Below are 13,857 nucleotides of genomic sequence, written 5' to 3'. Positions count from 1 at the left end.
GTTTTTGTAGAAACATTAATTTTTTTCTATTCGTATGTTTTGAGTTTACCTATGAATTAATTATAAAATTATAATAAAAGCACTCCTCGTATAAACAGATAAGGGAACAGACGTGGCTGATCCTTGGCAAGCTGAGTGACATAGAAGTTGGAACTGAAGACTCCCTGATGATTTATAAGTAAGCAAGGCTAGGAGGAAGCAGTAATTATGATGAAGCAGATAAAGGGCTGACTGAGGCAAGGCTAAGGAGCCAGTATGCAGAGAGAAGCAGGGTCTGTGGGGATTCTGTGATCCAGAAAGAAGGAATAGCTAATTGCTTAAGTCATCTTACTTCCTGATAGCTTTCCAGTTCTAAATTATGTTCTGATAACATGGATTTTTTCAGAAACTTCCTTTTTTTCCTAGGGTCCTGAGTGGGTGTTTGGCCTTTAAAGCCCAAAAGATGGAAGTACAAGGGGGACCCTTACTGAATACTGTGTAGAGGCCCTCAGAAGACTGAGGTGTTTGGGGCAGGAGGCACCAACACCGAGGGCTTCAAGTCTGCTCTGCTCTTTCAGCTGCTGCTACTATTCCTTGGTTGTCTTCTGGGTTTCCCTAAGCCCCTTCTCCTCTCTCGTGGGGACTCTATTTCTTCCTGAATAATCTTCATTTCTAGGCTTCGCTCTGGCTTCTCTTTTTTTGCCACTTGCTTCTCATTTTTCATCACTTTTCTCTACTCCTTCTGTTTTTCTCCCACCTAATTCTCCATGCCTGGCTTTTATTACCTTTAGAGGTCCTGCTCTCCTGGGCATGCTCTGTTGTCTGGGGGAAGAACTGGTTGCCTTGTGTCTTCTGTAAACTTCAAGGTTTGAATCTTTCAAGAGTGTTCACTCCCAGAGGCTTTTGGGGATATTTTCAGGTTTGCAGATATTGTGGAGAATAGGGAATACCAGATGTCAGGATAATCTCAGTTGGCTCTTAACGCATTATGATTATTATTATTTGGCGCAAAATCTTGCCTTTGGAGTCCACTGCTTATTTTAAAATTAGTTTGCATTCCATGAACTCAAAGACCAGTTGAGCTATAGGGGGCAAATGACCCAAGATGTTTGTTGTGCTAAATTTCAAGAGAAAGTCAACCCAAATTAAAAATTGACCTTGGGCGCCTGGGTGGCTCAGATGGTTAAGCGTCTGTCTTCGGCTCAGGTCATGATCCCAGGGTCCTGGGATCGAGTCCCACATCGGGCTCCCTGCTCCTTGGGAACCTGCTTCTCCCTCTGCCTCTCTCTCTGTCTCTCATGAATAAATAAATAAAATCTTTAAAAAAAATAAAAATAAAAAGCATTTAAAAAAAATTGACCTTAAGTAATGAACAGAATATTGTTAGATAATTAAGAACTGATGATACTGCTGATTCTAATACTATCTAGAAAACACCTGAACACAGTATAAACAAGCAAAATAGAATAATTCAGAGGGAGAATTTTAAACATTCCAAATACCAGGTAAGCAAATATCCTAGCAGGGAATCTCTTATAGTCCATTTTCTTGAGAGACTGGAAAACCTATCCTTTGTCTAGTTTCTGGATTCCCATGGGTCTTTTATATCTGACATAAAGGTAAAACTAAGCATCACAGGTTGGCCTATTTAATAGCATGAGAAAATAAAGTGACCTAACATCTTTAAAATACCACTTTCTCCTCCACATGGTTTTAGAAAGAAAGTGTAGAGCAAATTGGTTCAGAGCTTAGCTTTCCATCTCCCCTTTCCCTTCTCTCACTTTAACAAAGTAGAAAAACAGACCTCTCACCCATCCTGGATCTTACTGTGGAGTACTATTATTCTGGAGTGTAAAAGATTTCTGGGCACCAAAAAACCCAAGAATGCATCCCTTCTGAGAGTCACATGAAAGCAAAGCAAAGAAAGTACTGGGAGGAAATATCAAAGTGTGGCTCTTTTTTTCACTCCAGGGAATAGGTCATAGTGAGATTCCATCCATTCATCCATTCATCCATCCACCCATCCACCCATCCATCCATCCATCCATCAATCCATGTAGCTTAGAATTTAAATTTAGTTGTAATGTTTGCCAAGGAATAAGTATTAACAGGTTTATTTGAAATGATAAAAAAAAAATGGAAAGCAACATCTGAATGAAAGTCTCATTTTGCTAATTGATTTTCAAGAGGACAGCTTTATGAAACATGTAACATGGTGGACATTTTCTATAAATTGTATGAACTAAGCTTGTAGTTTCAAAGTTTAAAAAAATTTAAACTCTTAAACAATTTAAAATATGGCAGAAATTTCATTTTTTGATTTATTTAAATGATAAAAATTTTAGATGCCAGCTTAAAAGTGTGTGATTATGTATGTGTTTTCCAAAAATATTTTACCCTGTGTAGCAGAACAAAAGGAAGAATACAATTGCTATAAAGAATAGTTAAGGGAGTGATGGGTTTTTGTTTCAAGAAGATGAAGAGAGGTGGAAATTGTGGAGGGTGTGTAGGGGGAGGTTGTTCTCAAACAACTCATTGCAATTGAATAAATGTTGTAATTATTTACTTTGCGGAGGACAAGCTGCTAAGGGCAGACAGAATTGAGTACATGCTGATGACACTGCCATGTCCTTAAACCAGGTTAATTTTATTTAAAAAACATCTATGCCATACATCATTTTGGGAGGAAGTGGGTGCCTAATGAAATAAAAGTAGGGTATCATAACTCAAAAAATGTTGTGAATCTTAGGAGTGAACCGCCTTCCTGGTAACAAGGATCAGAGCAACAATGGGCAGTCTTGCATCAAAATTTTAAAATATGATATGGTTGGGGGCACCTGAGTGGCTAAGTCAGTTAAGTGTTGCCTTCAGCTGAGGTCATGATCCTGGGATCCTGGGATTGAGCCCCACGTCAGGCTCCACACTCAATGGGGAGTCTGTTTCTTACCCTTTCCCTCTCCCTCTGCCCCTTCCTCCGCTTGTACTCTCTCTCTCCCTCAAATATATAAAAATCTTTAAAAGAATAAAATAAAATATGATATGGTATGTGCTAGACTGTTCATGGCAACATTATGCACATGGTCACAAACCAGACCACCCAAATGCCCTGTTCAGTAGAAGGGATATATAAATCCTGCATGTTTAAGCAACAGAATACTTTACAAGAACAAGTGCAAAAGTCAACAAACCACAGCTACACACAACATGGTTGGTTCTCACAAACCTATGTTTCAGTAACAAAAAAGACATAAAAGAGTACGTACCATATAATTCTATTTTTTAAGCAAGTTCAGAAATAGGCAAAACAGACTGTCATAGTTAGTCAGTAGGGGTCATGGTTATACCTGAGGAGGCAGAGGCTAAAGGGGACATGAGGGGCTCCTGGGGGCTGATCATGCTCCATCTTAGGACCTGGATGTGTATAAACCTGACTGTAATAATTTGTGCAGTTGCATGGACATATGTTACACTTAAATATAATTTTAAAATAAAAAAGCAAAAAACAGCAGGAGTCTAGTGTTAAATTTGTCCTGGGCTAAATGATGGCCTTGCTGGTCTGGATAATTAGACCTAAAGCAGGAAATAGGAATAAAGATGCCTTGGATGGTCGGAAGCTGTTTTGCATAGTTTAGGACACTGGGGTATGCGTTCAGAGTTCTGCTGTTGTAGCTTCTACTCCGTCAACAGCAAACCATGGTCCTTTTCCTTCTCCCCACCCCAACACAAGAGCTTTCAGACCTCTGGCTCTTATTTAAACTGTAAATCCCATACAATTTTTTTTTAAAGATTTTATTTATTTATTTGAGAGAGAGAATGAGAGAGAGAGAGCATGAGAGGGGGAGGGGCAGAGGGAGAAGCAGACTCCCTGCCGAGCAGGGAGCCCGATGCAGGACTTGATCCCAGGACTTCAGGATCATGACCTGAGCCGAAGGCAGTCGCTTAACCAACTGAGCCACCCAGGCACCCAATCCCATACAATTTGGAACAAATCTGCTGGTTCAGAGGCATGGTCATATTCCATTTCTACACACGTGTTTCCTCAGTTGTCTGTGGTACACACATCCATTTCCTTCACTTTCAGTCAAAACCCAAAGAAGCCACGAGACAGCGGGGCAGTAAGCTTCACCAGCTTGAGGGACCACAGGGATCTCTCCTATGAAGCCTAATGGGAAGGATTCAGGAATTTCAGCTTCTAGACACGTGGTGGGTGATGTTCCGAGCATCACAGGCTGACTCCTCATGTGACTGGCAGGGCCAGGAAGGAGGGAGAAGCCTTTCCTGTGAGCCTCACAGGCTGGGTTACGACGAGGTACATGAGTGGAACGGCTTGGTGCAGGCAACGTCGAGAATTCTTTTTTAGAAACGGTGGCGGGCAGATTCAGACCTCCGCTGCTTCACGGTTCTTTGAAAACATGACAAATGGCCTTCCAGGTTTTCCAGAGGTGCGTGGCCAGACCCCGACTGGACGCCGGGCCGTTACATCAAAGCCCCAAGGCTCGGATGGCACATGGCCCCGGCCAGGCCAGCCTGTCTTTGGGCGGGTCAGCTGGCTTGCAGAAAACAACAGGCCTCAACGTGACAGTTCCCACATTCTGCAGACTTAAAAGGGAAATCCTCTGGCCTCTGACTGGGCTCCTGGGGCTCAGCCCTGGCCTTGCCTGAGGCTGCAGGAGGAAGAACAATAAGGAAAGGGGGCCTGTTGCTGTCACCGGCTCTTGGCTCTTCGAGTGATCAGACATCTTCAGTCCTGCCAGAGTTCTGTAGCCTGAGCTTCCTTGTGCCTCCATGTCCCCTCACTGCCTCTGCTGACTGATGCCACAGAAACCTAGCCCAGTCTCTGCCTACTTCTCCCCACTCACCCTCACCTCACCCCCATCTACTTCCACTTTCTATCGCACATCCCGGCAGAGGGCTCCCTGACCCTCACAAGCACCCAACGTTTGCCCCCAATACTGCTACTCCTTTAAAAAAAAATCCATACCTATCCTTCTCTGCTCCATTCTCTCCTGCTCCTCTTTTGCTTTCTTAGACTCCCATTGTGATTTCCCTTCCCATTTCTACAAAGGCAGGGTACAGAGGAAGGCCAGCAGGGGGCCAAGGGCCCTAGAGCTGACCCAGGAGACAGATGAGTGTTTTGGGTTTTGCCACTGATGTGTGTGACCTCGGGCAAGTGGGACAGACTCTTCTCTCTGGGTGTGAGTTTTCTCATGTGTCCATGGGGTTGGGGGACCCATGCCAGAAATCTGTATGTTGTGCCAGAAGGGCTGCCATGGGGAATGCAAGGAAGAAGACTCTGTTCTGGCTCTTATAAACCTACTGAGTAACAGTCTCTTTGCGTTCTCATTCTCTCCCTCTCTCTCTCTCTCTCTGTCTCTTTCTCACACACACGCAGGCACACACACACACATACACACACACCCCTAGAGACTGGATCAGAATTTTTCCTACTCCTGACTCACTTTAGTAGCTCCGTGCTGTCAGGTGTAACTCCACACCCCATTTTATTTTTCAAAATTTGGAGAAATGGAGACATTAACTGAAGGCTGGTTTTCTTTTGCTGTCACGTATGTTCACCTAATTGCTGGATCCTCTTAGTAGGGAAATGGCCTTTGTCCTGACACATAGGCATACAAAGGGCATGACAGCCTGATCTAGAGGGATGGGACAGACAAAGCAAATCAGAGATTTACAGGGCTGAGCCTGGTAGAACCAGAAATAGAAGTGCATTAGGGAAGAGCACTGGGTTCAATTGAATTTTTGCAGAATCCACTTAACCTGCTTTCTACTTCGTTCCTTGTAACTTCTACTCACCTCTGTGCTCAAAGGGAGTGTCTTCTCATTAACCAAACCCAGATTCTTCCTATATTTGCACCTAGACCCTGAAATCACGTGAGCATGTTTTGATTACTCTCAAACATCAAGGTTTAATTAGAATAAATATTTCTCACTTTTGGAACAATTTATATGGAGGTGGGGTTTTGTTTGGGAGTGGGGGATGAATGTAAATGGGGACATCTATATAAATACTCAAAATCGAGACCAAAGGTGATCCCAAGTTTGTTCTGGACTCAAGACTGCAATTTAACCTAAGGGTTAACTTTCTATCAGAATATGAAATATATTGTTTTCCATTAGGAAGAAGAAAAAAATAAATATATCTTAGTGCATGCTGTGTGCTAGGTACTTTATTTGGTCCTGACCATAAATCTCTAAGGAGATATTATTCTATTCTCTTCTGTAAGTGAAAAAAAGTGAAGAGGATAGAGCAATAGAGCCAAAACCAGAATTGCCACCCATACTTGGAAGCCATTGCTGCACTGGTCTCCTCAAACCACAGCTTTGCCATCTTCTTTTACCACATTTAATGTTTTTTTTTTTTTTTAAAGATTTTATTTTTTTTTAAAGATTTTTTTTTTATTTATTTATTTGAGACAGAGAGAACGAGAGAGAGAGAGCACATGAGATGGGGGAGGGGCAGAGGGAGAAGCAGACCCCCCGCCGAGCAGGGAGCCTGATGCGGGACTCGATCCCGGGACTCCAGGATCATGACCTGAGCCGAAGGCAGTTGCTTAACCGACTGAGCCACCCAGGCGCCCTACCACATTTAATCTTGTTTTAATTCTAATTTTAGTTACTTTTGCTTAATGCTTAAGAGTTTAGATACTGTCCCTAGCCCTGGACTGACCACTAAATCTCTACAAGCTTCAGTTTGCCCAGCTCTAAAATGGAGATAATTATACCTATCTCATAGGCTCTGTTTCCAAGATTGAATGAAGAAATACAGCAAAGATTTAGATAGTGCCTCTTGAAATACTAGCAGTAACTCCATTATTCCTTTGTAATTTTTTTTTTTTTTGCTTTTGCTTTAAATCATGTGCCATTACTCTGAAACTTCATTGGCTTACCTCTTTTTTTAAAGCTTTACTGGGATATAATTTACATATAATAAAATGTGCCCACCAACAATGGGTCAGAAATTTGGTTGCTCCATAATCTTACCAATACATAGTATTTTCAGTATACTTCACTTTAGCCATTCTATAGGCTTGGTAGTTATATCTCACTGTGATTTTAATTTGCTTTTTCTGATGATCAGTGATGTTGAGAATCTTCTCATGTGCTTATTTGCCATTCATATGTCTGTTTTTGTGAAGTGACTGCTCAAACCTGCCTATTTTTAATTGATTACTTGTCTTCTTCTTACTGAGTTGTAGGAGTTCTTTATATATTTTGGTCCTTCATCAGATATATGCATCATGAATATCTTCTCCCAGACTGTGACTTGTCTTTTCATTTTCTTAATGTTATTTTCCAAAGAAGGTCAAGTTTTAATTTTGATGAAGTCCAATTTAAAAAATTTTTCTTAGGGTTTGTGTTATATTTTGTGTTAAGATATCATAAAATATCTTAATTTTTATGCCGGCTACATGTCAAAATGATAATATCTTGCATATAGTAGGTTTAAAATACATTATTAAAATTAATTTCATTTTAACATAGCAACTAGAAATTGTTAAATGACATATGTGGCCCACATTTGTGGCTTGCATTGTATTTCTATCGGACAACACTCGTCTAGATGACTCCAATCTCACTGCTGGAGCCATTTGGAAGCAGGTATTATCAGTTAGGATGCTTCAGTGTTCAGGTAACAGAAACCTCAGCTCAAAGTGGAATAAATAATAAAGAAATGTATTATCTTGCAGAGATAACAGAGGCTGGGAAATGCTAGGGTTGTTAATGATGTTCAATGGCATCCTTAGGCTTCATTCCTTCTCACCTTTCCACTCTACTCTCATCTGGCTCAGCTCAAGGTTAATATTTAACTGTAGAAGTCCCAAAAGTTACATCCAGACATTTTTAATATCCAGAGTAAACAAAGAGGAGGATTCCTTTCTTATCTTTCTTATTAAGAGTGAGACAATCTTTCCCAGAGGTCTCCTATCCCACCTCTCCCCTTGCTCTCAGGATTAACTGGCCAGAATTGGGTCACAAAGTCCATGCTGAGCCACTCACTGGCGACATAACTGGATACTGAAAGACTTGGAGTAGTCTGGAGTGAGAGATCTGTCAGGGAGAGAAGAACCAGCACCACAACAGCAGGAAGGGCTCTTGTGGACCAAATAACCCCCAGCGTTCTGGGACAATTCGGGCAGAGGGCACAGGGCCCCTACACATTCCTCTATCCCAACTGAGCTGCTTTAGTCTGAAATACAAATGAGATGTTATTATGTTTCTATCCCAGGCTACGGAAGCTTAATAAATCATTTTACATAAAAAGACAAAGCAAATAAAATCCCATAGCTCAATGTGATAAAGTGGAGAGAGTACTGTATCCTAATCAGGGAACTTGGCTTTAATAATACCTTGTTCTGGCACCTGCAAAGTCCCACTAACATGTCTGGGCTTCAGCTGGTCAGTCTTTCAAGTGAATGTCCAAAGACTGTGAGATGAGACAGTAAAGTAATCACAAGAGTATTTCTCTCTAATAATACAAGCACATAGAAATGGTGATACAAATGGAATAGAAAACATTAAAAAATAGATATCATACTAAAGAGTTCAGGACCCAATTCCAATGTGTGTGTGTGGGGGGGGTGGTGTTTCCATATACCACCAAGCAATTCTTGGGATACCAGCTAGCTGGGTGTCCTACAGTTCAACTCAGCTCTGACACAATTCACCTAAAGCGTCCGTTCTCACAGGGTAAGGACTGAGTCCCACAAGACTGTCCGCCAACCCCATTTCAGACACCAATTACAAGTCCAGATTGTCACCTATACTTCTGACCAAGCTGCTGTAGATCAGAGGTTCCCGTGACTCCCCACCACCTCAGGTTTAACTAATTTCCTAGAGTGGTTCACAGAACTCAGGACAACTAGTTCACTCACTCACTAGATTACCAGTTTCGTATAAACAAATACAACTCAGGAACAGCCAGATGGAAAAGCAGCGCAGGGGAGGGTGTGGGGACAGGGGGCAGAGCTACCATGCCCTCTCCAGGGGCACATTCTCCCCAGTCTGGACTATTGGTATTGATTCAGCCTCCAGCCCCTTTCCTCTCTCTGGGGCTAGGAGTGGGACTGAAAGTTCTAAGGCTCTAATCATATGGTTAGCTCCCTTGGCAACCAGCTTCTGTCCTTAGGGGATATCCCCTTAGTTACCTCATTAACATAACAAAGGACACATTTTTAGCTCTCATCACATAGGAAATTCCAACAGAAACAGAAGAGTAAGACCAAATATATATGTATTTCTTATTATAAACTACAAAATCACACTGATTCAGAAACAGAAGGAAAAATCTCTTCTTAAAATCAAAAACAGCAAAGGTTTGGAAAGTTGGAGTCATGGGGCCTGTGGAAACTAGGTCCTGTCAGAGTTCCTTTGGAAATGGGGGCCAAGTGAACTCTGCATCATGGTGGACCAGGTTCTCTGAGTGAAGCAGGGTGCTGGGACAACACCTCCAACCAGGGAGCTGGGGCTGAAGTCGCTGTGTCTGACCTCTCAGCCATGGCTAGAAATGTCCCACCTGCAAAGAGACCCCAAGACTGGAACTGGGGTCTCTGTCGGCCTTCAGAGCCATCACACCACAGGACTCAGCCCTTACAGTCCAAGGACCCAAGGCTGCTCAGTTCCCAGGGAGCCCTAGGATGCACTCTCTCAAGGTCAATCCCAGGGATCTGGTTTTTAACTAGGCCTGAGGCCTCCAGATTCCTTTGTCCATATAATTCCCCCTCCTGCCCTCACTCCCCCCACCCCTTCACCACTATTTGAGCATACAACTCTAAGTGTTTGTCTAGTTGTTTGTTTAGTAATTGTACACACAAGCGATATTCGTTCATTATAAGACACACACAAAAGAAATTTTAAAAGGATGGAAAAAACGTAGTAAAACATACTTCAAGGTTTTCTACTAATTAATGATGGTCCCATTCTATCAGGAGCTGATATCAGTTGATATTACTTAAGGTTTTCCCTAAGGACATAGGGTATAAATCTGTATTTCCAAAAGCCTTCTTGATCGTGTTTAGTATTTCTGGCAGGCTTCTTTGCAGATCTGATCAAATCATTATCATTGTTTTTACTTTGTAATATGGTTGAAGGAATGGGAAAAATGTCAGCTGTGCTGTTTTCTTGTTCTTTACTTCAGTTTGCACTATTAATATTCTACTCAATTTGTAATTTTTTTTGGCAGGAATCCTTTTAAGCCAAATGTCCAAATTATTAGTTGGGAACATACAAGCTATGTTAGGTTGCAACACACTGAAAGCCAATGAAGGAATGATGTTGGAAGGGTCACCCGCTTCCCTGCAAGGAATTCCCAGTTTTCCCTCAGGGTAACTCCAGCTCTGTTTGTGAACTGTGACCACCTTGCATACGGACTAAGGGAGGGCATCCGTGTCATTAGGTCTATTAAGTGTTGATAAATCTAAATTTCTTATGGGGAGGTTAAATATAAATAGCTTTGGAAGTTCTGCCCCCTCTTCTTTAGAGACCCATGAGTTGCATTTTTCATTTGCTAACTCAAGTAAATGATCATTGAAGATTTTGGCAAGGGTGTGAACTGTCATTTAAAGGGGCACTTATTTCACCTTTAACTAAGGCCTCTCTACCCCTAAGATATGCCTTTCCCATATGCCACCTCAGATATCTTGCCCAGTAGATGACAGAAGCTTAAGAGAATTCAATTTTATCTCAGTAGAGGGCGACGCTTCCTTCCAGGAATGTGACAAGCCCTTAGCAACGAGAGGCTATCTTAAGACCTGGGACCTAAGAAAAGAGGTCTTGAGAGCAGTGTCTATGTCTGTAAGGGCTGAATGAAGCTCACTCTTTATCCAACCTAATATCCTCATTTCCTGGGGGGGGCTCAGGTCCAGAAAACTACTCAGAACTCCATGGTTAGCTGATGACTGAACCAGCACCTGAATTCAGGCCTTCTACCCTCAGCCCAGTGTGCTCTCCTATTCCTCACAATCCTCCCATGTGCATTTGCTAAGCAACAGTAACCCTGGTCCATTTCATTTGATGTAATTACTGATATATTTGAGTTTTAATCTGTCATCTTATTTCTCGATTTCAACATATCCTCCTCTTCAATAATTCTTCTTTTGTTTTCTGACTTCTTTTGGATTGACTAATATTTGTTTATTATTTTTTCCCCTTTACTATTTTGGAAGAGTTACATTAATTATCTCTTCTTTTAGTGGTTAGCTTAAAACTTTTTTTTTTTTTTGCTATTTATTATATCTTTATTTATTTATTTATTTATTTATTTATTTATTTATTTATTTATTTAAAGATTTTATTTATTTATTTGAGACAGAGAGAATGAGAGAGACAGAGAGCACATGAGAGGGGGGAGGGTCAGAGGGAGAAGATGCGGGACTCGATCCAGGGACTCCAGGATCATGACCTGAGCCGAAGGCAGTCGCTTAACCAACTGAGCCACCCAGGCGCCCTATTTATTATATCTTTAACCTTGCATTGTTAAACTTATTCAAATCTAATATAAATACTGATCTTTATTATTGGCCTATACAATTCAGAAACACAAGAACATTTTAACCCACATCCCAACTCTTGCCATTGTTAACAGTATTTTAAATTTTATCTAATTTTTAAATTCCACAAGATACTTCTATTGGGTTTTTTGTGGGTTTTTTTGTTTTGTTTTGTTTTTTCTCTTCATTTTTTCTTGCATCTCAGACTTGCCATCTGGATCATTTTACTTTATCTTGAAACACATCTTTTAGAATTTCCCAAACTCTCTCATTTAAAATAAGTTTTCATTCATCTTTGTTATATATATATATATATATATATATATATATATATATATATATATATTTATATATATATATATATATTTATATATATATGTATGTATGTACTGGGAATAGAATCCTAAGTAGGCAATTAATTTCTTTCAGCATGTTCACAATATCATTTTACTGTCTTCTGACTTCCATTATTGACTTCAGAAGTCAGCTGTCAATTTAACTTTGTCTTTGAAGACAATACACACTTTCCCCTGTGGCTGCTTTAAATATATGGTGTATAGACCGTTCAGGGTTTTTTTGGCTTCCTATGGTTTTACTATAATGTGCGTGGGAGTGTTGTGTAAATATACTGTGCAGACTCTATTAGGCTTCTTGAATCTATGGAAAGATGTCTTTCATTAGTTCTAAATATTCTCAGCTCTTATATCTTAAGATATTACCTTTCACTCTCCCTCTTCTTCAAACATAGGGTCTTCAAACAAGAGTTTATCTCTCTCTTCTTTAAACAAAGCAAGATTGTTTTATAGTTTATGGCTAATAATTCCAACAGACATTATCTCCATTATCTGCTTATGGGCCTATTTGAGTTGTCTGTTGTTTCTGCTGCTTCCTGCTCAGTGTGTTTTATTTCCCCATAATGACTGGCTATTTTTGACAGTGTGTCGGGCCCTGTATTTTAAAAATTATTTGCAAGAATAATTTGAGACTTAGCATGATAGCATCTTCTTCCAAAAAGGATTTTCTTTTTTTTTTTTTTAAGATTTTATTTATTTATTTGACAGAGAGAGAGATAGCAAGAGGAACACAAGCAGGAGGAGTGGGAGAGGGAGAAGCAGGCTTCCTGCCGAGCAGGGAGCCCAATGTGGGACTCGATCCCAGGACCCTGGGATCATGACCTAAGCTGAAGGCAGACACTTAATGACTGAGCCACCCAGGCGCCACCAAAAAGGATTTTCATTTGTCTCTGCCAGACACCTGAGGTGCTATCAGTCTAGCTCCAACTCAAACCAAGTTCAACATTTAAGGTTGCCTGGACCATCCACCTGACAGAAAGGCAGAAGGAAACTGTGTGCAGGGATTGGTTTACTCATGATTCACCTTACCTGAAATTGTAACTCTTTGGGATCTCAGTTTAAAGAGAAGGTGGTTGACTAGAATCCCCACCTCTGGTGGATTGCAGGTCTTTCCTTTTGCCCCTGGCCCTAGGAATTTATCAGAAGTACGTTAGTTTTGCAGCTATTTCTTTAGGATTGGCAAATACCCAGAGGGCAAAATCAGATTTGAAGATCAGTCCTATTCTCTGGGTTCTCCTCTTCTGGATTTTGGCTTTTAAACTCCTCACTACTTTGTTGATATTTTGAGGCCTTTAAGAAGATGTTTTTCGTATTTCATCTAATTCTTTAGGTTTTTTTTTTTTAGTGGGAGGGTTGGTCCAAATTTCCCAGTCATCAGTTACTGGGAGTAGAAGTTACAATTTAGTCATCAGAGGAAAGGAAATTTTTCATAGTCCTTTATTTCTACTTTATGTCTACCAATTTGTTAGTCCCTATAAAGTACTTTGCATATGCCAAGAATGTAATTTACCCAACAGAACCAAAATTATTATAGAGAACTCATCAAATCCATCCTTTCAAAGAACCCTATCTGGTATGATACAAATTAGTTCATAAAACATTTTTAAGTCATGACTACTTCTGGCCTTTGGACTTTAATATGATAAACTTATACCCCACCAACTTGTAAAAATATAATGGAAGATCCAGAGATCATATATAACATACATACATAATATATCCTACTAAGGGTGCTCGCTCTTCCCACTGAAAAAAAGCCTCTACCTGTTTCCTTGCCTCTTTCAGATGTTTTCTCTGTCCTCACCTTCTCACTGAGGCCTTCCCTAGACATCCTATTTGAAACTGTAAACTCTACCTCATTCCCACTTATTAATTTCCCCCTGTTCTTTTCTTTTCTTCATCTTCCTCCACCATTTTATATACTATATGTTATATATCTTGGCTCTATTTATGGCTGCCTCTCCAATCTTGATACATCTGTTTAACCTCTAGATTCCTTGGTTATAAAATAGGACTAAGAA

The sequence above is a fragment of the Mirounga leonina genome, unplaced genomic scaffold (assembly GCF_011800145.1).
Source record: "Mirounga leonina isolate KUSES-001 unplaced genomic scaffold, KU_Mleo_1.0 Mir_168, whole genome shotgun sequence".
In the NCBI taxonomy this organism is placed as follows: Eukaryota; Metazoa; Chordata; class Mammalia; order Carnivora; family Phocidae; genus Mirounga; species Mirounga leonina.
This window is presented reverse-complemented; position numbering follows the sequence as displayed.